Below are 26,104 nucleotides of genomic sequence, written 5' to 3' on the forward strand. Positions count from 1 at the left end.
CTATGTCACAGAAAAGACTTTGGCCTCCATTTAAATATGAGCACCATGTCCTAGATATCGGTGAAACTTTTCGTTTCGTTCTATTGTACGCTAAGTGGTAGCATCTAAGCGAAACGCACTCTGTAAAAACGATGTTCACTCCTTTCTCCACCACACCCGCCGTGGTGACATAGTGGCTGAGGTGTTGCGCTACTATAACCCGAGTGCTTGGGATCTAATGCTGGCCGCGGCGGCTGCATTTCGATGGGGGTGAAATGCAAAAACGCCCCTTTACCGTGCGTTCGGTACAGGTTAAAGAACTACAGGTGATCAAAATAAATCAGGAGTCCCTTACTACAGTATAGCTTATAATGAAAGCGTGGTTTTGACATGTAAAACACCAGACTTGAGTTTTGTTAAATGTCTCCGCAATCTTGCCCAGTGGCGTAGCAACAGGGGGGGGGGGGGGGGAGGGGGGGGGGCGGGGGGCCGTGGGCCCCGGGTGCAAGGGGCCAGAGAGGGGGGGGGGGTGTCATATACGTCTGAAGACACCCCTCTTTCCGCCGGCTACACCCGGGGAGGGGGGTGACAGAAGACCTATGGGCCCCGGGTGCCAGACGACCTAGCTACGCCACTGATCTTGCCCATACTTAACCTGAAGGAAATGCCGTTTCCTAACACCGCAGCCAGGGCACTGACCACTTATATTAAACGCCGGTGGGAATGCAGGATGCGTCCAATCATCGGTTGTTGGTCACTGCTTGTAGGGACGTTTAATTGTCTTCTTCAGAAACTAGACGCGCACACACACACACAGCGTGTTTCAACTAATTTTAGGCAGAGTTTAAAAATATACCGATGCACTCTAAGATGTTGCGATCAAATGCACGTTGCTCACTTTTGTTATGTAGTGTGTCGTACTATATTTTGTATTTTGCTTAATTAGAGAACTAGTCAAGATTAATCAACCAACTTTTGAAGCAACGAAGCTAGGGAAAAAATCCAATTAGGAAGTTGCAGAGCGGTTTGCAAAACGTCCGATTAGAGAGTTTCTAACTTTCTATCTATCAATTATTTGTGTTTTTCAGCTCACTGCGCATGCCCACAAAATGAAAAAAAAAAGAACATCACGAGACATGCCCGCTTGTGAGTAGTGATTGCATTGCTGCCAAGCGTTCCGCGCACAAACTAACATAGCATTTAGCCGGTGGGAACACCCGTCTGCTTATCGCTATCATGAAGCACCGCGAGGGAAGCACATCGCTGGCGTAAATAGTACAGCCAACGCGTTCGTCACTGCCCTGTCGCCTTTTAAGTGGCAGCACGCCCTGCTAGACGCTATGTTCGTCCGTACGCAGACAGTTTAGGAGCGCTGCAATCACGGCGCGCAAGCGGATATGTCACGCGGTATTTTTTTGTACTTCGCGGCCATCCACAGTAAGCTCAAAAACACTAACTTAATAGATAGGAAGTTAGAAATTGCCTTGTCGGACGTTTTGCAATGTGCTCTACAACTTTCTCATTGGAATGTTTGGCCTAACTTTATTGCTTCAGAAGTTAATTTTTCTTTACTAATTATCAAATCAAGAAAACACAAAATATAGTGTGACACATACATACAAAAGTGAGCAACATGCATTTGGTCGCGTCGTCTTAAAGTGTATCGGCATATTTTAAAACTCTGGCTAAAGTTAGCTGAAACACCCAGTATAAAAGAAAGAATGCGCGTGAAAGAGAGTTGTTTTTCCCGAAGTGACATCAACTTTTCAAATAAAACCTTGCGGCAACCATATATGCCTCTATCTTTCATATACAGGTTGTCCTACATAACTTGAGCCAAAGTTTTAAAAATGAAAGGCACTCCGGACGCGAGTCGAACTGAATGCATAATGTTGGCACTGGCCTAGAGTTACTCAGGCCATTTCTCCCCCCGCCCTTATCTAACAGATTAGTTATGTTTAACTAATCAACTTTTTAATTGTTGGCTGCAAACCCCAAGTGTGACACGCAAAGTTGTAGAGTGCTCTGAGAAACCTCTCAATGAATTGTTTTTAACACGATATATTTCACGTGGTCCTTTTTTCCGCGTTCCAAAGAAAGCCCGCGAAATGTGAAAAAATACCACTCAACACTCAAGCACGCTTGACAGCTGCACGATACCATTGCGCAAGCGCTCCGTCACGTGGCTTTTTTTCATATTTCGCGGGCTTTGATTGCAGCCCGGAGAAAAGGACTACGTGAGAGGTATCGTTTAGGAGACAACTCGATCGTTGGTTTCTGAAGGTGCCCTACAAATGTGCGTTTCATACTTGGGGTCCTCACCCTATAATTAAGAAGTTGGGTAATTAAACCTAATTAATGAGTGAGTTATGGGGATAACAAAAAGATTGCCTGAGTTACTATAGGTCAGTGCGAATAGTATGCGTTCGGTGCAATTCGACTCCGACGCGCCTTTCATTTTTAAATTAGTGGCTCCAGTTACGTGGAACACCCTGTATAGTTCCATCAACCTCTCTAATGGCCTTCCTAGATTATGAAAAGCATTTGATTCAGCAGAGGTACCAGTAGTCATGGAAGTATTGCGTAATCAAGGAGTACAGGAGGCACGTGTCAATATCTTGGGAAGTATCTACAAAGATTCCACAGCTACCGTGGTTCTCCGCAGGATAAGTAGAAAATTACCTATCGAGAAAGAGGTCAGGCTATGAGGCACAATCTCACCAATGCTATTTACTGCATGCTTAGAAGTATTGAAGCTATTAGACCGGGACGGCTTAGGAGTGAGGATTAACGGCGAATATCCCAACAACTTTCGGTTTCCATATGACATTATCATGTTAAGCAACACTGCGGATGAATTACTATAGTTGGTGGAGGACCTTAACCGAGAAAGTGTTAGAGCGGGATTCAATTTTTCAATTCAGTTCTATTCAATTTTATTGATAAATTAGTAAAAAAAAACAGTTGTATGCATGAAGGGGTCTCAAAGTAAAAACTGCAGGCGGGACCCCTTTCGATGAATTGTAAATCGAGAAATAAAGCGAAAATAACAATGCACAGGTGAAAAATTAATAAGCAGATGAACGACGAAATAAGTACAGTGATGTCAAGCATAATCATATAATTAAAACAAGTTACAAAAATAAAAGGAGTACAAGAAAAACAAATAAAGACCGACACAAAATAAAGAAATAATACTTTGAATAAATTTAAATAAGTAGGCGCATACAATCAAACGCTATATCAAGTTATTTAGTACAGTCATTATTTTATTCAAATAGATAGTCCTTTAATTGAGATTTAAAGAAGGAAAAGTAGTTCCATTGTTTTAAGTCGTTTAGCAGGGAGTTCCATAGGGATATAGCAGAAGAAGAGAATAGTTTGTTTTGCATAGTAAGTGTGTACCTTAGGCCAAAGAAGATTGGCATCAACAGAAAAAGGGGGGCAGTTAGCGTTAACCAATATGTACGATGGAATTATATCGAGGTAGAGATAATGATGAAAGACTTAGAAAAATAATAGACTACAAGCTATAGTTATAAGATAGGGATAAAGGTAGCACGCCATTGTTTATAGAGAACGTGAGTGAATCCCATTGTCTGTTATATTGAAGACTGATATGCATCAGACAAAGACAATGTTTAATAGCCTGGCAAAAGAAGAAGAATTCATGACCACCAGTACGTTTATGATCGGAGTGGTAAGTTTATCTAGGTCAATTACTCACAGGGGACCCTGTTCATGAGAAGGAAACTTACAAAATGGGTTGGAGTGCATACGGCAGCCCTTACCAAATCTTGACTGGAAGCCTAATTACGACTGTCGTTGAAAAGAAAAGTGTACTATCATTGAATTCTACCGGTGCTAACGTATGGGGAAGAGACCTGGAGAATAACAAAGAAGCTTGAGAACAAGTTAATGACTGCGCAAAGAGCGATGGAACGCAAAATGTTAGGCGTAGCATTAATAGACAGGAGAGCGGTACATGTGGATCAGAGAGCGAACGAGGATAGCCGATATTCTAGTTCACACTAAGAAAAAAAAATGGAGCTGGGCAGGGATTGGAATGCGTAGGGCAGGTAACCAATGGACCATTAGAGTTACACAATTGGTTCAGAGGGAAGGGAAGCGCAGTTGAGGACGGCAGAAAATCAGGTGGGGTGATGAAATTACGAAATTTTCAGGCGCAAGTTGAAATAAGCTAGCGCAAGGCAGTGGTAATTGTATGTCTTTGGGAGATACCTTTCCCCTGCAGTGGACATAAAAATAGCCTAATTGTGATGATGATGATGATGATGATGCGCTTTCTCCTAATAAAGTTGATCAAGTTCAGTCCTGGTGTGTCGTCTTTGCTTCAGACCCATTTTCTGTGTCTCTGTGTGTTGCTGTTTTTTGTTCCTCAAGGATAACCTGTCCTCGCAAGTGTTTTAATATACTTTGTAGAGAGAGATAGAGAGAGAGAACTCTTTAAGGAAAGGCAGAGATATTAGCCGGCGTATAGACATCGCTTACCTGCTACTCTGCGTGGGGAAAGGAATTGGGTAGAGAAAGATAGAAGGAAAGAGGCGCAAAAAAAGGAATAAGCTTTAAAAAAAATTGGGCACTGAGTGTACTGGCTCATAGGAAACGGCGTGCAATGGTAGAGTCCTTCACTATGCACCGCGTCCTACAATGAGGTGACAGAATTCGCCGCGTGAAAGGTGCGTGAAGGTGACAGAGTAGAACTAAAGTTTGTCCAGTTGACCAATGTTTTTTTAAGTATGTAAATAAAACGTTCATCGCACGCTTCTGTTGCGCGAGGCAGGCTAGAGGGCCTAAGAACCGATCCTGCAGTTAGTACGTGCAATCCTGTTGATCCGCGATATGCTATCGCGTTATACACCCGCTCAGGTATAGGTTGGCACATTCACTCGCGAGCACCCTCCCCTGCTTTCATTTCACAGGCGAGTACGAACCAAAATCACTGACGGTGACTTCAAGTCGAGTATGTGAGCGTGAGTTACGGTCGGCACGTGAGTCAGTGGTGCGAGCACACGCGAGTGTGAATGAGTAGAGAACCTGCAGAAAATATTGGTGAGCGAGCACGGGCGAGTATCCGCCTATTGTCCCGACCTAGGGGCTCATGCGTAGCATGTGGACCTAGCATTTTCTTTGCTACTTTCTCTATTTTCGACGTCGGCGTCGCGCGAGACGTAGCGAGGGTTCTTCCACACAGTTGCGGCAGAGAGAGAAGCACGAAGGACAATGGGCATTTAATGTGGACAAAGTATATCTCGCCGTGTAAACTCAGCGAGAGGTTTGGCATCCATCGCCCTGTTTCATACTTTCTGTACATGCATCTCTGCGGTCAATGTTTTCTTCACCGCTCGCCTAAACATCGCATTAGCTTGCAAGTCATCGCTGCATCCACATCGCAGTCGCTATGGAACTTCTGTCTGCACTTAAGCAGAAGGTGTATCATTACATACATTGGAAATAATGTGCGACTGAACGTGTCATGTGTGTCTCCTTGCACAGCGTCTAATTGAAACGATTCGATAAAGCTTCTTAACAGTGCGCTGTATTGCGCGCAGTGGATAAGTGGGTGTGTGGGGTGGGGTGGGGTGGGGTGGGTGTGTAGGGGGTGTTGGACAGTCGAAGCGAACGAATTTGAATTCCGCGTGTCTGCTTGTCGCGTAGTCGTGAGTAGGCGCTGCCTCTGAGCGCCGCCTTAATTTTGAGATCAGCTTTACCGTCAGCTCAAACCCGGGTGGTCACCGGCGAGGCTTAAACTTGCGGCATTTCCTTCCTTTTATGCGTTGCATATTGCAATCACTCAGTTCAGCCCTTGGGCGCGGCCGGCAGCCACCATTGAGGGCATGAGCCATTGTTCATTGCTGCGCGTCTCATATGTGGGTATACTAGCTCTCTTTTACGTTTGCTATGTTTGTTATTAAGTTGCTTCTATTTTTATGCGTTGCATATTGCAGTCACTCAGTTCAGCCCTTGGGCGCGGCCGGGAAGCCACCATTGACCTTTAGCGCGACCACGTGACGTGACGTCACGACAGCCGGAGGAAAAGCTAGGCCCCAACTCGCGCAATATGCAACGCATTCTTGGCTTAACCAAGCTAAGCCTGGCCATTTTTTTTTTTAGCGGCACCTTTTAGACAGTTCCCAGCAACGTATACAAAGACCTTCTCAAACATCCTTTCAATATTACAGCGCTTGTTTATTAATCTTCTTCGGTTGCCGACATTTTGAAACTCAATTACTGTCTGCAGTGCTGTAGTTGGAGACGTGACAAAAATCACGTAAGAAGTTCTTATGACAATTTGTGATAAATGTATACTCGCGCATCGGGTATGCGCAGCGCATCTATTCGAGCATGCTTCAGGAGAGTTTGCTGTTGGGAAAAATAAATCGTCATTTACAAGTGAGTGCTGCGTCTGTCTCTCTTGATTGTCCCGTTTCTTGCACTGTTTTCATTATGAGCAAGCGTGTTTCTTCTTCCGCTATAGAACGAGTAAGAACGAGACATGAAAGCAAAAATAACGTGTGGTAACTATGTTATAGGCTTAGAGAAGAATGTTCGAAAAGCCTTGTGGCGTGATAGTAAATGATGGCCCACTAAACGCAACAACGCCACACAAGACGCACAACATTTATTCGTCGGGCGCAGCTAGGCTGGAAGCGCGCTCTCGGCTAAACTTTCCGCGCGAGGCAACTGCATTAAACATTCACGCAGTGGAAAGAATCCAACGGAAATCCGTCCGCTTTATTTATTCTAAATATCTACAGGCCGACTCGCCGACCTGCCTGATGAGGCAGCACGTTATCCATACTTCGGAGCTGCGACGAAAAATTCAACGACTGAAGTTTCTTTTTTTCAGCTCAAGCATAAGAAACTGTCTTTAAATCCTGAGGGCTACATATGACCCTTCTTATCGAGGGCTACAATCAGAGCATCGTCATGCGGGGTCCCCTTACTCCGTTCGAGCCAAAACAGACGCCTTCAAGTTTTTCTCTTTTCCACGCTTGGTAAATGACTGGCACGTTGTCCCGTTGGAGTCACTAATGAGCACAGAAGCGATCGAACAGCTTGTTGTTTATGGCCTTGTAGTATTAATTTTTATTTTTTTCCCCTACATTGGGGCGTTTTATGTATCGTTTTCTTCTTCTGTAACGTTGCTATATTCTTGTTTTAGTTGCTACCTGTAATTGGTTTACCTAGTACTGTTATTTGGTATAATACATTATATTTATTACTTATATTTATTTACATTTATTATTATTATACAAAATAATATATATTAAATAATATTATGTTATTATTACTATATTTATTGTATAATTTCTATAACCTATTACTATCACCACTCCTGCTAAGGCCCGCGGAGTAGGGCCTGGTGTATTTTACAAAAAAAAAAAAGTACACTGCATGTACTGTCTCTCACGCTGAAGATCCCGATGCAGGCCAAGTCGCTAGCTGCAATCTTAGATATTACCATGCAGCGGTGCTGATGTTGCTCTTGTGGTCTGATTACAGGCCCTCTTCGGGCAGCATGCACTGTCCGCGAGCACAGCATTCCCCCCAGTCAAAAAAATTCGGTGCAGTTCAAGTGGAAAGTTTCCAATGACCACCAATTGACGTTGAACCAATTCCATTTTCGCCACCCATTGGACCATACCATCATAACGAATTGGTAACACGAGTTGGAGAAAATTGGTCTTCCAACTGTAACTAAATGGTGACCACCTTTGATAAAATGGTGGCCAATTATTGGTCCGCCAGTTAGACATGACTTCGGTCAAGTAAATGCAGCTGGTTTCGAGCTATATTTCCATTGCACAAATCTAACTGGCATCCTAGTGGTCACCAACTCTGACCTCTGTAGTCGTCCAATCGTAAGTAAATGCTGACCCAGTTGGACCTGTGTGAATAAAAAGCTTTGTTAATTCAGCCCCAAACACGGGCGGCGCCCGTTAATCCACGTATAAATGAAGCAGGCCGTCAGACTGCATCCACCTAATTTGAGAAGCTTACACGTGCACAAACGCACAACAGAAAATTGCCTCACCGAGCCACCATCATATTGTGTGTGTGTGTGTGTGCGTGCGTGCGTGCGTGCGTGTGTGTGTGTGTGTGTGTGTGTGTGTGTGTGTTGGCAGATTCTGGCCCAGAAAGTCGCGTGTTTTTCAAAACTAATAGGTAAAGTGTCACGTTGAAACCAATTGTATTTAGTACCATTAAAACTAGCTTTCATTTGGGGTCCTTAAGACCAGTTGCTAATTGCGGATTCCAACCGGCGAAACCCTTGAATAGCCATAGCCACATACACAGGGTGTCTCACGTAACTTCTGCCAATATTTAGAAATATGCGAATGCCACGTAGCTGCATGGACTGGACCCACGTAATGGTATTTGCCGTTGCTCCGAGCAGTCAGGCTATATTTTTGTATTTTGCCTAATTACATCATTATTATATATAAAAATATTAAGTTCTCGAACATTATAATCAGAGCAACATTGTCGTTTAGAAAATTGTAGGTCATCACAACCGATCAATCTTTATGTTGTTCTATATGTGTTACATGAAAATTTTTCCCAAGCCGGATAGAAACCCGCAAAAGCACGCGAAAAGTTTCCGCGACTATAGTCGCGCGGCACGTTTTCGTGTTTTACGGGCTTTCTTTAACGCTCGGAAAAAACTTTTATGGAACAGGAAGATGGCTAGGAATTTTTCATGATGGCGTACAATATTTTTATCGACAGTTTTTCTCTGATTATAATATTTCAGAAATCCTTTAATAATAACTACGTAATTAGGCAAAATACAGAAAATAGCACGGCGTGCTTCCAGCGACGGCAAACAACATTACCTTGGTTCTGTCCAGCTACGTGGCACCCGCATATATTTAAATTTTGGCCAAGTTACGTGGGGCATGCTTGTATATGAGCCGTCAAATGTGTATTCCTATGGTATATACAATGAGGAATAATTGTAATTTTCCGAGCACTTATTGGACTTGCATCGCATGGTTCCCAATTGGAACCAGTCAGACACAGCTGGATTGGTGTCCCATTTGAAAACACATGGACTTATTGCATTTTTTAGTGTGTGTGTGTGGGCTGTGAAAGCTTTAGCCAGGGAACCTTTCGCGACAAATCCTGCATGCGCATGAGCAGGTTGCTGTAAGGGCTGGTGACAGCAGCGAAAATAAGGCCCTGTCATCAAAATGAAGCAAATTTAATTTGGCGAAAAGATTACGGAGTCTAGCCGTGTAGACATATCATGTGTTTGCTGTCAAATGTTTTTTTTTTTTTTTTCACTGCACAACGAACCTGCATGATGCTGCACTTGAAGCTTTGGATGTGCTTTATTCATTTCGACCTTCATAATTTCAGATTCATATACTCACTTAAAAGCTTGAAAACTCCCCGTTTACCGAGTCGTGTCCGTCTCCACGGTTTGTTCGATCATAGACTTTCCTCTCTGTGGTGTCGATCATTCTACAAGCATAGAGAAAGAAATTCATGCTACAAGCCTCAACGCATCTCCAACCGCGTGACCTAAAATGAAACACGTATGGCCCAAATTTTGTACTTAGCCTATTGTCGCGCCACCTGTTGTTAGGTCGGGCAACTGCGCTAATGGCCTTATGTAACGTCAGTGTGTTAGACCAGGCACCGCATAAGTTAAACTCTCTTGCTGCTCTTGGGCGGCGCAAGTGTGGGTTACTTTTCCCAGGTTAACTCTAGAGTGGCTGCACTTATTGGAACTTTGAAGCAGCGTTGCTCAACTGAATAACTGACGGAGCTATTGTCATTGTTGACAAAATAAGTTGTTTACCCGTCGTGCAGGCGAAATAGACATTTTTCGTACATTGAGAACCGCAAGAAACGGATTATGGTGCTATTTCTATTTATTTTGACCAGCCTTATAGTTTTTAGAGACTCAGAGAAAGCAAACTTTAGCGCAACGTTTCTTGCTTTTTCGATCTGCAAGTCTTCTGACAGGGAGAAGGACGAGTTTATCTTGAACTACGTAGCTTTGTTTCCGACAAACCCATGTGGGTTTCTTTTTGTAGCTTCGTGCTACACACGGGTGAATTTCAATTATCCCTTTCATGATCCTTCCTCCAAATGCGCCCGACAATGCGCCTATTTTTTTTATCATAATTACTCCGAAGCCAAGTACGCCTACCCCTATGCACTAAGTTTTTTTTTTTCGTGCTCGTTATTTTTTCTATTTTATCGTGTCTGTCTGATCATGATACCATATGGGTTGAGTCAACTTGGAAGGGAAAATCAAGGATCACATGATAAAGCGCAACCTGAAGTGCAGGGGCGCGTCTCGAAGGATGTCCACCGGGTGTCGAATCGAGATCACAAAACCACCACTGCCGTATTTCTCATTGCCTTAAGAACCTTTGCGGGGACAGTTGCAACAAGATTTTTTAAATTATTATTACTAATATTGGTTACTTCAGCTAGAGTGCTGAAATCGGCCGGAACAGGCGCACATTGCCTCAATTGGTGCCATGAAATATATGTTTATTGCAGACTGCCGCGTTGGTGTGACGCAAAATTATAGATAGTCTGCAATTTGGTTAATAGTGCAGCCACGCCAAGAATACACGATGTTCGTTGACATGAAAACAAAAGAGGTCTGCTCGGACAGCAACGGCTCCTAATGGCACGAGATTCACTCGACGGTTAACTTACCCTCACTACAATTATGCCGCGACGTTCGGGTGTCGAATACACTAGGGGCGCTGACGTTGGTATCGCGGTGAGAACGCGAAGGTAACACCATGCAGATTGCTCGCAACTTGACTGAAACCAAGTGTTGCGCCTTAGAACGGGTTGTGGCAAGATGTCTGCTAGTTTATCATTCTAACTGAGACATTTACCCCTACGCTTTTCTACTTGCTAACTCTCTAAATGAATTACAGCCACCGTGTGGCCATATACAGCAACGGCTCCCCAGTAGACCCCACTACTTCACTACTAGTGGAGCTACTAATTGTTTTGGAAGCCGCGTCACAAAAGTCAGGCCACAATGAGTTTTATAATACGAATCACCACTTTTCCTTATAGTAAGTAAAGTGAATAGACGTTCAAAACTTGTCACACCGTAAATTAAGACAAAGCTCAACGGTTAATGTACCTTGATATAGCAAAAAAATTGTTCCATCAAAGTCTGGCTACAATAAAAACAATACTACTTCGTTTAGGCAACAATGAAATAACCTTGCGGCTTTATTTGTGCACAACTTCGTTAATAAAATAAGCTTAAATTACCGAACATCAAATTATTTATTGCAAACTATGAAAGAGCACTTTAATTTTACATGTATTACTTAAAAATCTGGCAACCCCTTTCAATTTTATGCATGTGGCAGAAAAATTAGGCAACTATGATTTTGTTACAAAAAGTGACCGTTTTTGCAGAGAAAGTATTTTTGCTGTCGTTATAAACATATTTCAGCAATAATAAACGATTTATTTGTACGCAGTTTGACAGACATTTGACTAGCTTTAATTAAGCCCTTCAAAGTCAAGTGGTCACGTCCACTTAGCTCAACGGTATACCAACAGTTGTCCATGTGTTTATTTCTTTAAGCTTGTACGTTCGGATAAATGCACCTCTAAGTTTTACATTTAAAGCATGTGTCGAATAGTTGGCTCTTCGAGCTTGGAAAGAATCGTAACAATAAAGCGATGATGTCGAGTTATTGTTGCTTCCAGCTGTATCTCTTGGCGTTCGCATTAAATGTAATGCTATCCTCGTGCTTTATAGATCTATAGAAAGCGTAATAATCATCTTATTACTGCGAATATACAGACCGCGCTGCAGTTCTAGACGGCGCTTGCTTCGACAGCGACAATAAGTGAAGCAGACGACGGGTTCTGCGCGTCGTCTGCTTTGCTCGCAAGAGCGTTCTACAAACGTAAATAGCTCACGGAGGAAATTGCCGTACTCAGAGGTGTTGCACATTTAACACTTGTTCTTGAGCAAACACTTTGGAGAGGGTAACTAGCCCACCAAGTGGTCCTCTTCTATTTTTTAGCATCCACATACGGTTGCCGCGATGTTGCTCTGTTTATTGAAATGCAGCGTTGCCACGATTCGTGCCCCGATTGCAGCTTCGCCCTTATATATCTTCGGCACAGAAGTTTTTGACTACTGCTTAATGATAATGGCACAGGTCTTCAGGGCTTCTGGCGCATAGCGCGTTGCACGTGCATGTTGCTATGCAGCGGCCTGTTGCACGGGCATAAAGGTCTATCCTCTTTGACGTCGAAGCAACTGTTGGTCTCTGCCTTGCTGGCTTGATAAAGGGGGAGACGGTTCTCGGCGCACACGTTAGGCTGAGAAAAGGAGAAGGGAGGGGAAACCAAACAAAAACAAAAATAACAAGAACGCCAATAGCTAACCGGAGGCCCCGCGGTCCAACACCCACGTGACATTTGAAGACGCGGGTGTTTTAAAATAAAGGAATGCGCTGATCGGATTGCTGCCTTTAGCGTGAAGAGGCAACACATGTGTCGAGGGAAGACGCTACTGTAGATGTGGGTTATATCAGTGTTGTGCTTACATGACACTTCCATTGTACCTCAATAACTTCGTCCGTTCGAGTGCAAAATAGAGAGTAGGAAAGGTCTACCATAGATAGGAGCGAATTCATTGCAGTGCCTCCACCTCCACTACTTTGTTTTAGTTTCGACTGAGCAAACATGGTTTTCTTTTTCATCTTATAATGTAAAAATCAATTTGCATCGGAATATATGCCTTAAATTCATCGACTGCATTATGAACTGTCCCGAGGTCTCACTTGCTCCGTTAGCAAACGTGAACATGTTTTTGCGAGCTTCCCAATTAACAGCGTGCAGAGGTCTCTCAAGGAAGCTTGAGAGGCGTCTGCACTTAACATTATATGACCTTAAATTATGTACCAGTGTCCAGAATTCTTATGAAATCAACACAGAATAGCTTTTGACAGTAGGAGCAATCAGTCATTCGTCATATGAGAAGTTAGGGTAGGAGTAAGAGTAGGAGGAGGAAAATGAGTTGGAGGTCCCGATGCAGTCTTTGACTATGGGACCTCCTTATATATATTGAGCACATGTAATTTTCTGTATTTTTCCAATAAAAAATTATGACGTCATAAAAAAAACCGTGATGGCAAGGGTCGAATCAAGGACTGCATGAATGCGACACCGATCGACATCTCAGTAGCGAGGAGACATCGTTTACCTGCCGGCAAAGCGTTCGCGTCGGACGCTTGGAAGGAAACGCTCGGGAACGATCATAACCAGACTGGAGACCGACTGGAAGAGTTTATGCACAATAGCTTTAGCACATTCTACGCAGATGCGCTCTCGGCAAAGGTCGAGGGCCCTTTGGCGGTCCAGCATCTTCATCCTTTGATGCGCGTTCCTCCACACATTAGGTACGCAAATTCTACCGATGAATTGCGACGTTTCTGCCCGCCGTGGTTGCTCAGTGGCTATGGTATTGGACTGCTGAGCATGAGGTCGCGGGATCAAATCCCTGCCACGGCGGCCGCATTTCGTTGGGGGTGAAACGCGAAAACAACGGTGTACTTAGATTTAGGTGCACGTTTAAGAACCCCTTTCTATAAATTTCCGTAGTCCTCCACTACGGCGCGCCTCATAATCAGAAAGTCTTTTTGGCAAGTAAAACCCCATAATTTAATTTTAATTCCAATGTTCAGTTTGATACCGCGTCAACGACATGGCTAGTCGTGCGTACGGAGCATCGTTCTTCTCACCGGACGAGCGTTGTGAGGAAGATGAGATTGCGCGGAAATATTTTTTAAAAAGAAAGCAAAGAAAGAAAACTGGCAGTGGATAGGATGCCTAGGATACCTGCTTTCAATTGATTTGAGCGAGAACTAGTGATAATCAACGTGCCTAATTCAGACGGGAGTGTCGACACATATATCGAGGCTGGAAAAAAATTAGTACATTTAAGGGCAAGAGTCTAATTATGGTGTCGCGCGGCGCACTTTCGATCGCGATCGAGCCAGATTAGCTAAGCTAATTTTTCGAAAGCGAAACGACGCTTTTACACGTAGTGCTATCATGTCGTGCCGGCATCGATATAGTTCAGTCGACCTCATTTCGTATCTCACACGGAGACCGCAGAACTCGGAGTATTCCCTCGCAAACTCGCTTGCGTATGACTAACTTATCAACCATGAGATCGATTTGCCTCTTGAAAAGCCGCTCTGCATCAAAGTTCAGGCCCTCTTGCTTCATATTTGACGTCACACATGGTTGGCTGTACGCCACCGAAGCTAGCATTATGCCGTAGTGCTGCTGGTGCAAAGCCTGCTCATGCTACCGAGTCTAGTGAACATCTCGGTGGGAAATTCACGCGGTCAGTCATGTTAATGAAGCGGTGAAATTTTTCCGGCATTTAAAACCGAATTATACAACTTTTAAAGAAACTAATTATGCAACGTTCTTTAGACCCTTGTCTGTTTGTGTTTGGGTAACTGTTGCAACGTTTAAATGATTATTAAATATGTCAAACAAAATTATATTCAAGTAGTGACAGAAGCAGACTGTTCTTGTGTGTTTCCAATGCGTAGACAAGCGCTGATGGTGACTGGGAGGCAGTTATATATTTGCCAAAAAGAAAGTAAAACTCCAATTAGAAAAAAAAAATGCATGGCCATGAATGCACATCCAAATCGTAGAAATTTTCCCCGCCAAACTTCAAGGTCAGTGCCGAGCACGCCAAGTTTTACATAAAACCAGGAGTGCAATAGCATTTGTCTTCAACAGTTCTTAGATGCTATAACAGGAAAAATTCCATTCATTTGGAAATGTCAACTGAAGTAGTTTCACTGTTGCTCTGCGTAACCAGCCAATTCTAGCATAAAAATACTAACATTGTATAATAATTAAAAGCTGCAGGTTACCCTGTGAATTAACTATTAATTTGCATCGTCATGTATATCAGTAAGAACATTGAGGCGCAAAAACGGGGAAATCAAGAAGTACCGCAGAAACGAACGCGTGATACAGACACACTGGTTGAAAATAAGGAAAACCGCATAAATTTTATCGCTTCTTGAAGCAAACTCTTACAAGCGAGAAGAAAACGAGACGAAGGACGAGGAACGCGATGAAACACAGGCGAGCGCTGTGGTTCTTCGTGTTCCTCGTCCTTTGTCTCGTTTTCTTCGCGCTGGTAAGAGTTTGTTTCAAGATCACGAACCAATTAACTCGCACCAGAGTCCTGCTTTATCGCTTCGTTAGGATGATTGACTACGCGAATAAGAATGTCATAGCGAGATGTTCACTGGAACTCGGTAGCATGGGCAGGCTTTGAACCAGCAGCACCACTGCATCGAAAGAAACGTCTCTCTGTGAACATTCGTACCCTTTGGTTAGGCGCACGCACACACATATAAAGGGGCTACTGTAGCGACGAAAAAGTCAGACAGCACACACACGGCCGACACTACGCGCTCGATTAATCTCAAAACGAAGAAAGAAGTTCAACCATCCCGTCAGCCGCCGATGCCTGTAATGCGAGCTGCCGGGATATTTCGTCGTAAAAGTGGCGTCGCATCCGTTTTCTTCTTTAACCGCGCTTCAGCGCTGCGTACCGCTATGTCAAAGGCCTCAGTTTTAGCGCGCGACGGTCTTCAAACCAGATGATCAGTCATCGTAGGAACGTTTTACCATTCAGTTTAGACTACAGGTGCTTCGATGGTCCGGCCCAAATAAGTATATGCGTCCCGAAAATAATAGCCTCCGACATCTAACGCAGAGGTGCGACGCTTCATATTTCGGATTTCATGAACAAATCATGAGAAAACGGTGCAAATTATGGCGTTTAGGGGCGCTGCGAATGATAAATTTTAAGACCGAATCGAATGCGAATCCAATATCCAATCCAATGCGAATGCGAATGCGAATCCAATAGTGCCATAAGCGAATCGATTCGAATATCGAATAGTTCTCGAATAATGAGCAGACATTTTCACAACTGATGTAAACGATTGCACGTTACGCAGCGTTGTTTGTTAAAAGTACAAATAGAGCGTTATGAAGAATTAAGTGATTTGTTCACACACAGAGGACCCTTCGGAGAGTGCTGTAAAGCCGTTCAAGTGTTTTGGCTGCACGTGTTTCTCTCCTTTCCTCGCTGCACCGACTTTCAGCGCTTCGTACGCGCGTTTGTTTAGCGAGTGTATTGTGCGCATATGTGTTGCGTGATCGCAACGTGTTTCAAACTTTGTTGAACTTTTTTCAAGTTCCAGCCGCCTGGAGACCAAACATAATCAGCGGATAAGTAAACGTTGCTAGAGTAGCCTTGTCAAACGAGCGCAAGTTTTATCACCAATATGAAAGAAATTGTGAATAGGCGTGACGTGTTAACATTTTTTTTCTTCTTTTTAACTCCAAGTGATTTATGCTTAAAGAAAACGCCAGGAATAAAATAAATACAAACTATATTTCTTTATTACAATATCAAGGAGCACCGTAATAAAGCCTATCACGCTGAGCAGCTTGCGGGGTACTGTGTCTCTCTAATTGGCGGTAGTAGAGAGTCAATAATAACGATACACGGGTGTATTAACAAATTTTTTTCCTTCCGTTTTATTGCTTTATGCATAGCCGTCGATCCATGAATTACGCTGTGTAGGCTGAATTCCCCGAGAGTGTGACAAATAAATAATTGCGCATGGTCAAAAATTGTGATGGTGCCCGTGTTCCGGATACCACTGACGCGTACACACGGGCACTATGGGCATGTTGCCAATAGCCGAGTCCACTCGGTGCTCGATGGCACAAGAGGGGAGAGTGTGTGCCCCTTTACTTCCAAGAGAAACGAACAACTGGAAGGGCAAGTTCGGCAGCTTTCGGTGACGTGGTCGTTGTACGACATGATGGGCCTCCCTTTCTTTCTTTCTTTCTTTCTTTCTTTCTTTCTTTCTTTCTTTCTTTCTTTCTTTCTTTCTTTCTTTCTTTCTTTCTTTCTTTCTTTCTTTCTTTCTTTCTTTCTTTCTTTCTTTCTTTCTTTCTTTCTTTTTTTTTAACGTCTGATGCCGCCCTGCGCTTCACGCGCGTTTTGAATGGATCATATGTAAAGGGTGCTGTGACTGATCGTCTGTGGAGCTCTCGAAATTGAGGCTTCGCACCCCAGTTCAGTAGTCGACAGGTACATAAAAAAAGTTAAAAGGAAAACGCCACGCAAAGTTTGTGTTAATACTCCTATAGGTAGCTTATGCAAAACTATATGATGGCGCACACACAAATGCGTTTCCATGGTATAAACAATTATTGCTGTGTATAAAAAAGTAATTAAGTTACGAAATTAAAACCCATTTCCCGCCGTAATGTACCGCGGAGGTCAATAAATGAAGTAAGCGTCAGGACAGTGTCCTGTTATTTTGGTCCTGTTTTAGACGGTAAATTACGTTATCGGTTTTACGCCCCAAAAATCCCGATAAAGGATATGTCACCGTTGAAGACAATTATCGGTCATTTGGGGTTCCTAAAGGTGCGGGAAGAACTCAGAACACGAGCGTTTATCTTTCCGTCCCAACGAGGTGCTGCCACCACATCCACGGTAAGTCTAGAGAGAGAGGGAAAGAGAGAGAGAGAGAACATACTCCATGGGATGTTGCGCCGAGATCACACGCGCAGCAGCTCCAGAGAGCTTTATGGCGACGCCCGGGGTGCTCTCGTTGGAAAGGCTGCAGCCACCGCTCCAAAAGCTGCGAGTTCCTCAATCAGAGTTACTGTCGGTGTCTTAGGCTTTACCTCGAGGCCAACTCCGATTTTCCCATTGGAACACGAGTAAAACGCAGAAATGATCTAATGAGACAACCACGAAGGAAATTTAAAATAAATTTCTCGCTTAGAAAAAAAGAAAGGAGATAGAGAGATAAAAGAAACGAAAATGTACCCGCTTTAGGAAGTAGAATTTTAATTTGCGGTTCAAATTTTAAAAAAGAAAAGAAAAAATGATATTCCACTTCTGTAAACTGCATTTGTTAAGGCATCTGAAGCGGACAAATGCGCGGTATGAGATTACAGCTCACGCTAAATTGTTTAGGCGGTTTTGTAAATCTCACAAATTGATGCTATACAGCTTTTACTTCCAGTGCCTCCAAAATTTACTCAAATTACTCTACTTTACCGATGAATTATCTGCCCGGGCGGATAATTCTATCTATCTTCCTTCTATCTGTATTCGCGTTTTACCACCCTCCATCAAATAGTGTCATTCGCTTCTTAATAGAATTGGAAGCCTCCTTGCAATGATTCAACCCGGTGGATGAAGTATGTCTAGTTGGCGACTTGAACATAAACGCTATTTTCCCCACAAAGGGTGTGGTAGCGGACTACTTATCACTTTTAGCTTTCCACGGGGTTAAAAATACTATAAACATTTCAACCAGAGAAGAGTTGCTAAATGGGCATGTGGTCATTTCATGCATAGATCATATTACGGTTCGTACTCCGAATCATTCTTTATACTCATGTGTCATAACACAACGTTTGGCAGATCATTATTTTGTGGCTTGTCACTTTGTGTTGTCAGAGCCAATAGCAACACGTGCTTGTGCAGTAACTCCCCAGGTTGCACAAAAGGGATATATCGCGTTTTTTTTTTTTTTCGCCGTTTATACGAGACAACGAAAACGTCAAACAGAAGACGCGGAATAGAAGATCATACCCCCCCAAAAAACGTCGTATATCTCGTCTAATGGCCGGCTTGAATCCATTTTATAGACGGTCGAAATCTGCTTGGTTTTGAAAACGTCGCAGAAAACCCCGTCTAGAAACGGGCTTTTCAAATACCTAAAGAATCTCGTCGAAGCCGCTGTCAAAAGTCGTTTTAAGATGTTTTCAAACCGTCGTGAAGAATCCGGTTAGTGTTTTGCCATTGTTCTTGCAGCTTAGGTTTACTTTTTTTTTATACAGTGGCAGCGGGAAAAGGCCAGCGCAAATAACCGGCTATTGTAGCGGCGAAATTACGGCACGTGACTAAGGTGCAAGAGCACCGAGCTGCGAGCCGCTCCCAGTCTTCGCACTCGAAGGAAATCAAGGTTAACCTTCACTAATTCTCGAGCACGTAGCTTCCCGCTCGGGTGGCTCATGCAACTGGATACACGACGATGCAACCAATGGTATTCTGTTAGCAGTCACGCACCCCATCAGGATGATTTTTTTTTTCATAATTGAACTATCGACAATTAGATTAGATCAATTAATTAGCGGTTTATTTACTTAATTGGGGGCGCGAATTTCGATAGAAAAGTAATAATTGAGTTTTAAAACACACGATTCAGTTGCTTTCGGTCCGCTATTTCTCGCGTAAGTATTTACGCGCCCACGCGCCGCGACCATAGCAGTACGTATACGGTGTAATTACCATATACATACATGACACTGTGAATACGCCTTCATTCAGCGGTTACTGACTTATTGGCCAATATTTCGCCAGGTTGTAGCTTTTTCGTCGCAACGGAATATTTCTTGCCACCGATTATTAGCCCTGCGGACGAGTTCATCGCGGCGCAGACGCTGCCGGAGCAAACCGACAGCTCGCTCAATTACGCGCACGGTTCAAACTACGCGCGTTAGGCCAGGCGGCGCTAGCAGCGTTCTCCGGCGCTGTGCATATTTATGTCCTCGGATTAATTTACGTTTGCCCCTCCACGGGCCTGAGGCGTTGTGCCCCAAACTAAATGGTTGCATGCTGGGCTAGTTGGTTCGTTGCAAATTATGTAACGGTACGCAAGAAAGTGGACGACGACAGAGGCCGAGTGAACTTTTCACTCGGTGACTGACCCGTTGCTTACAGGACTCGTTGGTACGCAATCTCGGAGGCCATAATTGCTGCATACGATGAACGTCACTTGAAGCAGAACAATTTGTGCTCGAGTTGAAATACCCCTTGGATACTTATTTCGATCTGCGGCATGAAATTTGCGGCTTTCAAAGAGGCGGCTAAAGAAGAACAAATTTTAAAATGCTGAGAAATGAGACAGATGAAACAGGATACGTTTAATGACGAAATGTCCGTTGTGTTTTTACCGCCACCTATATTTAAAGAGTATTGTATACCGCAGTACAACAAATGTTAAAATAAATCAAATATTTTTACTTGTGCACAACTATTTTGGGTTCTTTATATGTGTGGATAATGTGTCAAAGAAAGTGTACACAATGTTGTGTTAATTTTGTGTGCATGCATTGAAGATGTTGCCAGATTTTTGTGTATAAAATCGTCCCAAATGAAGGCTTTGTGTAAAGTTTCATTTGTGTGTATAACATTATTTTTTAAGCCATATGTATTTATTATTTTATAGTTGTGCGGAAAGTATGCGCGATAGCTCTCAGAGGGATGCAACTACGAAACTTGCAAGCCTATACTTTTATTTCTTATATGTAGTAGAATGCTCTGTTCATTTCTGTCTTTCAGAAACCTGAATTAATAAAAGAACTTACCTAAACTGAATGTTGTCTAAACCGTCGTGTTTAGATGCTTGTTTGTTACCCTAGAGTTTCATATTAGTATAAGTTGAGGGAAATCTGGCGCTGCGATCGTTCAACAACCATGGGAATGGTGGGAAGAGCCAGCTATGGATTGGCATTCTGCTGACTGGCGAACTAGTCTACAAGTATTTTTTGGCAGTTTTGGTTTCGCTCCAAGCGCAATTGCTATAATCTGCAGTGGGACAGTTCAATGCCAAGCTCCCTGCCTTTGTTATGTGGTTCGAAGTGGCGATAGCGCGCTAGGCCAGCGGCTGGCACGATGTTTTTGTCGCGGTGTGGTGTCGAAGCTCTGACGAGAAAGCGATGGCATAAACGTTGAAAGAACATGTTTGACCGTGTGGACCTTGGTTTGATAAGTCTGTTAGGTTGGCGCTGTAGCGTCATGTGCATTATGGAACTTCATAAGAGGAAAATGGAGGCACTACTGATACAAGACATAGACAGTTGTACTTCTAGTGGCTTGACAATGAAATTTTATTGAGGGCTTCATTAGGCATTGCTCATTTACGTGCTCATTGAAATGCTTGTTTTAGGTCTGTTTTAGGCGTGTAGCACAGCTCCGAAGAGCAAAAAAGGAAGGAGGTAGGGGTAATCAAAGGAAACGGAAAACAGAGTGAGCGCTCACTCTGTTTTCCGTTTCCTTTGATTACCCCTACCTCCTTCCTTTTTTGCTCTTCCGAGCTGCGCTACAAGCCTAAAACAGTCATGACATACCAACTCGCCCAAAGTGCCACGCTTTTGACCTTGTTTTAGGACTTTGAGGACACAAAGTTAATTGTGGTAGGAAAGGTTTCCGCTTCCTGGCTGTAGTCTAGTGTCGTAAAATGGGTACGTACAAAGCCATGCCAGAACGCTTCGGAAGTGGTACGTCAATATAAAATATAATGAAGCATACTCGTAGGAGGCGACAAGCGTCCTAGCTAGCACTGCAGCATATGGGCTTAAAGTACTCGAAGACGTTCAGCAATCGTGACAACTGACGCAGCCTTTCCAAAGAGCGAGAGTTCGCAAGTGTCTGTCGTCTGCGACTTGCGTTTGCAGCGAGCAGGCGTCGTAGCAGACGACACTTGTAGCATTGCTCTCAAGGCCGCAACACTTAAGAGGAAGCTTTAGCTCGGGTGCTCCTATCTAAATACATGTAAAAGGAGAATTCGTTTTTCTCGGCAACCACAGCACCAAATTTAACGGGGTTTGTTGCATTTAAAAGAAAAACTTAAAATCTAGTGACTGCTGGTTTCGAATTTTTGAGTTAGGCCGTCAATATTTTATAAAAAATTGACAAAAATTGCAAATTTTCAGAAAACGAAACTACCAAGTTTACAACTCTGTAACTCAACAAGAAAAAATGATATCGCAATTCTGTGAATTGTATCTGATAGCACATCTAAAGCGGACAAAATTGGTATGTTACACATGAACCTCAAAAAATGTAATAATACGTAATTACAACTTTTGCAGAACCCTCGTAAGCAATGTAACAAATTCACGTAAGATGTAAAATGACATATAATATTTGTCCGTTTTGAATGATCTAATGGATGCCGTTTACAGAACCGCGATATCTGGTCTTGATGCAGAGCTATTAGTTTGTAAACTTCATGCTTTTATATTTTTCAAACGTCTGAATTTTTGAAAATCTTTATAACAAAATTCAAGCCCTAAATCAAAATTCTGCTTCCAACAGTCACTAGAATTTATCTTACTCTCTCAAATGCAACAAATTTCATCAAAATCGGTCCAGGGGTTATCTCAGAAAAACGTTTTTGCGTTTTTACATGTATTTGAATAGGCCGCGTCGGAGTTCGGCTCGAGCTAAAGCTTCCTCTTAAAAAAAAGTTTTTAAAAAAGCGACGCAACGTTCGTGTTAGTAGTCCTGTAGGTAGCTTATGTAAAACTCTATGATGGCGCACACACAAATGCGTTTACATGGTATAAACAATTATCACTGTGTATAAAACAGGAATTCAGTTACAAAATTAAATTTTTTTTCCACCATAATATTTCGTGGAGGTCAATAAATGAAGTAAGCAGGAGGAAAGTGTCCTCCTGTTATTTTGGTCCTGTTTTAGACGGTAAATTACGTTATCGGTTTTATGCGCCAAAGATCCCGATATCGGATATGTCACCGTTGAAGGCAGTCATCGATCATTTGAGGTTCCTAAACGTGCGACAAGAACTCGTAACGCTAGCGTTTATGTGTCCGTCCCGACAAGGAGCTGCCACCCCATCCGCTAATTCTAGAGAGAGCGGGCGAGAACGTCTTCCCTGGGATGTTGCGCCGAGAAGCCACTCGCAGCAGCTCCGGAGAGCTTTATGGCGACGCCCGGGGAGCTCTCGTTGGAAAGGGCTGTAGCCACCGCGCCAAAAGCAGCGAGTCCCTCAATCAGAGTTACTGTCGGTGTCTTAGAAGCTTTACCTCGAGGCCAACACAGATTGTCCCATTGAAGTACGTGTAAAAGGCACAAATGCTTTAATGAAACAACCACGAAGGAAATGTAAAATAAATTTCTTGCTTAGAAAGAAAAAAGGAGAGAGATAGAGAGATAAAAGAAACGAAAATCTACCAGCTTTAGGAAGTACAATTTTAATTTGTGGTGTAAAATTAAAAAAAAAAGAAAAGAAAGACTATACTCCAGTTCTGTTAACAGCATTTGTTAAGGTATCTGAAGCGGACAAATATGCTGTATGAGATTACAGCTCACGCGGTATTGTTTAGGATGTTTTGTAAGTCTTCTCACAAATTGGTGCTATACAGTTTTTACTTCCAGTGCCCCCAAAATTTACTCGAATTACCCTACTTTACAGATGAATTATCTGCCCAGGCGGACATTATCTGCAAAACGAAAGACAGCAACCCATTAAACGAATAAAACAACTTATATTAACTAAGTTCTTAACTACCAACATTACAGCCCAGTTTATATAAGAAAGTTGAAGGGAATTGTTTTAAAAGGCTAGTTACGTGTTTCTGCATTTCCATATGGCCATGCAGGCCGGAATAACTGGCGTTAACTTATTCGTTCAAGTTGTACGTTCAAGGGCCGAGACAGAATGCTTTATCGCGTGGTTTGGCAACACTTCATTTTTCGCCGCCTCACTACTTCGCTGGGGGGCTGCGCGGCGTGCTGTGCTTGGCGGACTGACACGCGTAATCAGGTAAATAGAGTGAATAATTTAACGACATATTTTTTTAGTCTACATGGCCATTTTTAAATGTATAAACACTGAACTAGACATTTATGACGATTTCCTCCAATGCTATAAAATTTATAACTCTGAAGTTAATTGCAATGTAATTACTTTATTTGTCCTTTATCTCTCTTTCTCTATCTCTTTCTCTCTTTCTCTCTCTTGCTAATGATATCCGCCTGGGCAGGTAATTCATTTGGAGTGACGCAACTCGAGTAAATTTTCTAGGCGCTTAAAAAGTACTTGAATCTCGCGCAGCGAACTATTGAAACCCTTAATCTATGAGATTTTGAAAGATAACCCTATCGCAAAGGTATTTGTCCCATGTGCTCCATATCCAATAATTATACATTTGATTTGATACACGTAATATTTTCGCGCATTATCAAGAAAGCTCGCAAAATGTGAAAAAAAAAATCATGTGACTCACCCTTTCTGCGTCACGATATCAGGGCTCTTAAACGTGTTTCGCATGAAAGATTAACGCTTTTAACCTAGTGCGCGGCCACTTTGTCACTGGCTGCGGACCTCCCCCCAGTGATCGGTATCACTTCACTCGCCGAAACCAATAGACGTGGCGCATAATTTATTTATTTATTTATTTATTCATTCATTTACTAAAGCTAAACTTTCCTTGCCTCTTTGGCATACCGCGTCTGAAGGGGGGAGGGGGGGGGAGGCAGGGCACTGAGGAAATGCGACGAGCAAAACTCGCATGTAGCTCGCTTGGCGTCGCTACATTAGCCTCTTGACAGTTGTAATTATCCGTGACTCTCAGCAAAAGCATCGCAGAAATTGCAGCGCTTACCTTTTTACTAACGTGCAAGTCTAGGGGGAAGCTCGACAGAATGGTAGAAAGGATGAGAGAGAGGAGGCAGAAAATGGGTAAAGTTTACGTAGTCGCGAAACGAGTGAATAACAGCCTTGCTACTACTCCCGTTCGCAGTTCCCATAACAGAAGGTTCCCATAAACTTTCTCTTGCAAATTCACCCGCCGTGGTTGCTCAGTGGCTATGGTGTTGGGCTGCTGAGCACGAGGTCGCGGGATCGAATCCCGGCCACGGCGGCCGCATTTCGATGGGGGCGAAATGCGAAAACACCCGTGTGCTTAGATTTAGGTGCACGTTAAAGAACCCCAGGTGGTCAAAATTTCCGGAGTCCTCCACTACGGCGTGCCTCATAATCAGAAAGTGGTTTTGGCACGTAAAACCCCAAATATTATATATTATTGTCTTGCAAATTCAACAAATTTCATTAATATCGGCCCAGTGGTTATGTCAGAAAAGCGTTTCTGCGTTTTACCTGTATTTGAATAGGCGGCATCGGAGTTGGGCCCGAGCTCAGGCTTCCTCTCAAACGCTTGGCAATGCCGCCTACACATTCGCAAGCAAATTTACCGTTGCTGAGTGGCAATAAACTTTTATTCCGCAGGGAGGAGTCGTGTTCGTGGTAGCAGAGGTCCGTCAGAAAAGTAGTGCAGTTTTAGAATTGCGGGAAATGTTTCTGAAAACCTTCGTAAATTCAGCTTGTAACGCTGATAACGCTACAGTGACGTGTTCTAGGCAGCAATTCTGATTTCACCACATAACAAACGTGAGGGAGCCCAGCGCTCTCGCTATATCTGCATACGCCCGCGCAACGGCGTCACGTATTGCGATTTCGCTGCCCCGGTCGGTATTCACTTTCCGAACCTTTCCGACAGCACGTGCGAAAGGAAGCTCTTGCACCGTAATAAGTGGATCCCCAAACAGATATTGATGAAGTAAGATTTTATTCTCAAATTCGCAACACTTACAGTATACCAGTATAAGAGATATTATGCCACCGACAATGTAAAAATGAACACAGTCGTTCTCGAACACAGCAGACTGGAAATGTAGAATAATTAAGGTGAAAAGGCTCCAGAAATGATCATAATAGCAGAAACTTAATGATATGTTGAAAAATGCCTCCAAGTTCTCACAGAGCACCTGAAAGGTTGATCTTTAACAAAAACCTTTAGCGTTTCAATAGAATTTGTCAGTGCAAGTTCACAAGTGCCAACCTGTCATCAGTGGCAAAAAAGACTTCTTTGATTTTTTGTGTATATATATATATATATATATATATATATATATATATATATATATATATATATATATATATATATATATATATATATATATATATATATATATATATATATATATATATATATATATATATATATATATATACTAGCTGTGGTATTCTGTGATGAAGGCGGGACCACCTGCCGAAACGTTTCGCACCTACTTACGTACCTGCAAAAGTGGACAAAATGCACGCGTCTCTTTTTAACACAGCTCTATAATGCACAAATAAACGAATTAAAATTACTGGTAACCTAAGGAAACCAAGGTGAGCCTTCACTATT

The 26,104-nt window shown here is 42.9% G+C and overlaps 1 protein-coding gene across 1 annotated transcript in view; it reads left to right on the forward strand.

The window, feature by feature from the left end:
• The window catches only part of LOC135901568 (uncharacterized), a 1,085,637-nt gene that overhangs the window by 942,769 nt on the left and 116,764 nt on the right, over nt 1–26,104 (forward strand). The gene's annotated exons all lie outside the window — the stretch shown is intronic.

This window comes from Dermacentor albipictus, chromosome 1, assembly GCF_038994185.2.
Source record: "Dermacentor albipictus isolate Rhodes 1998 colony chromosome 1, USDA_Dalb.pri_finalv2, whole genome shotgun sequence".
In the NCBI taxonomy this organism is placed as follows: domain Eukaryota; kingdom Metazoa; phylum Arthropoda; class Arachnida; order Ixodida; family Ixodidae; genus Dermacentor; species Dermacentor albipictus.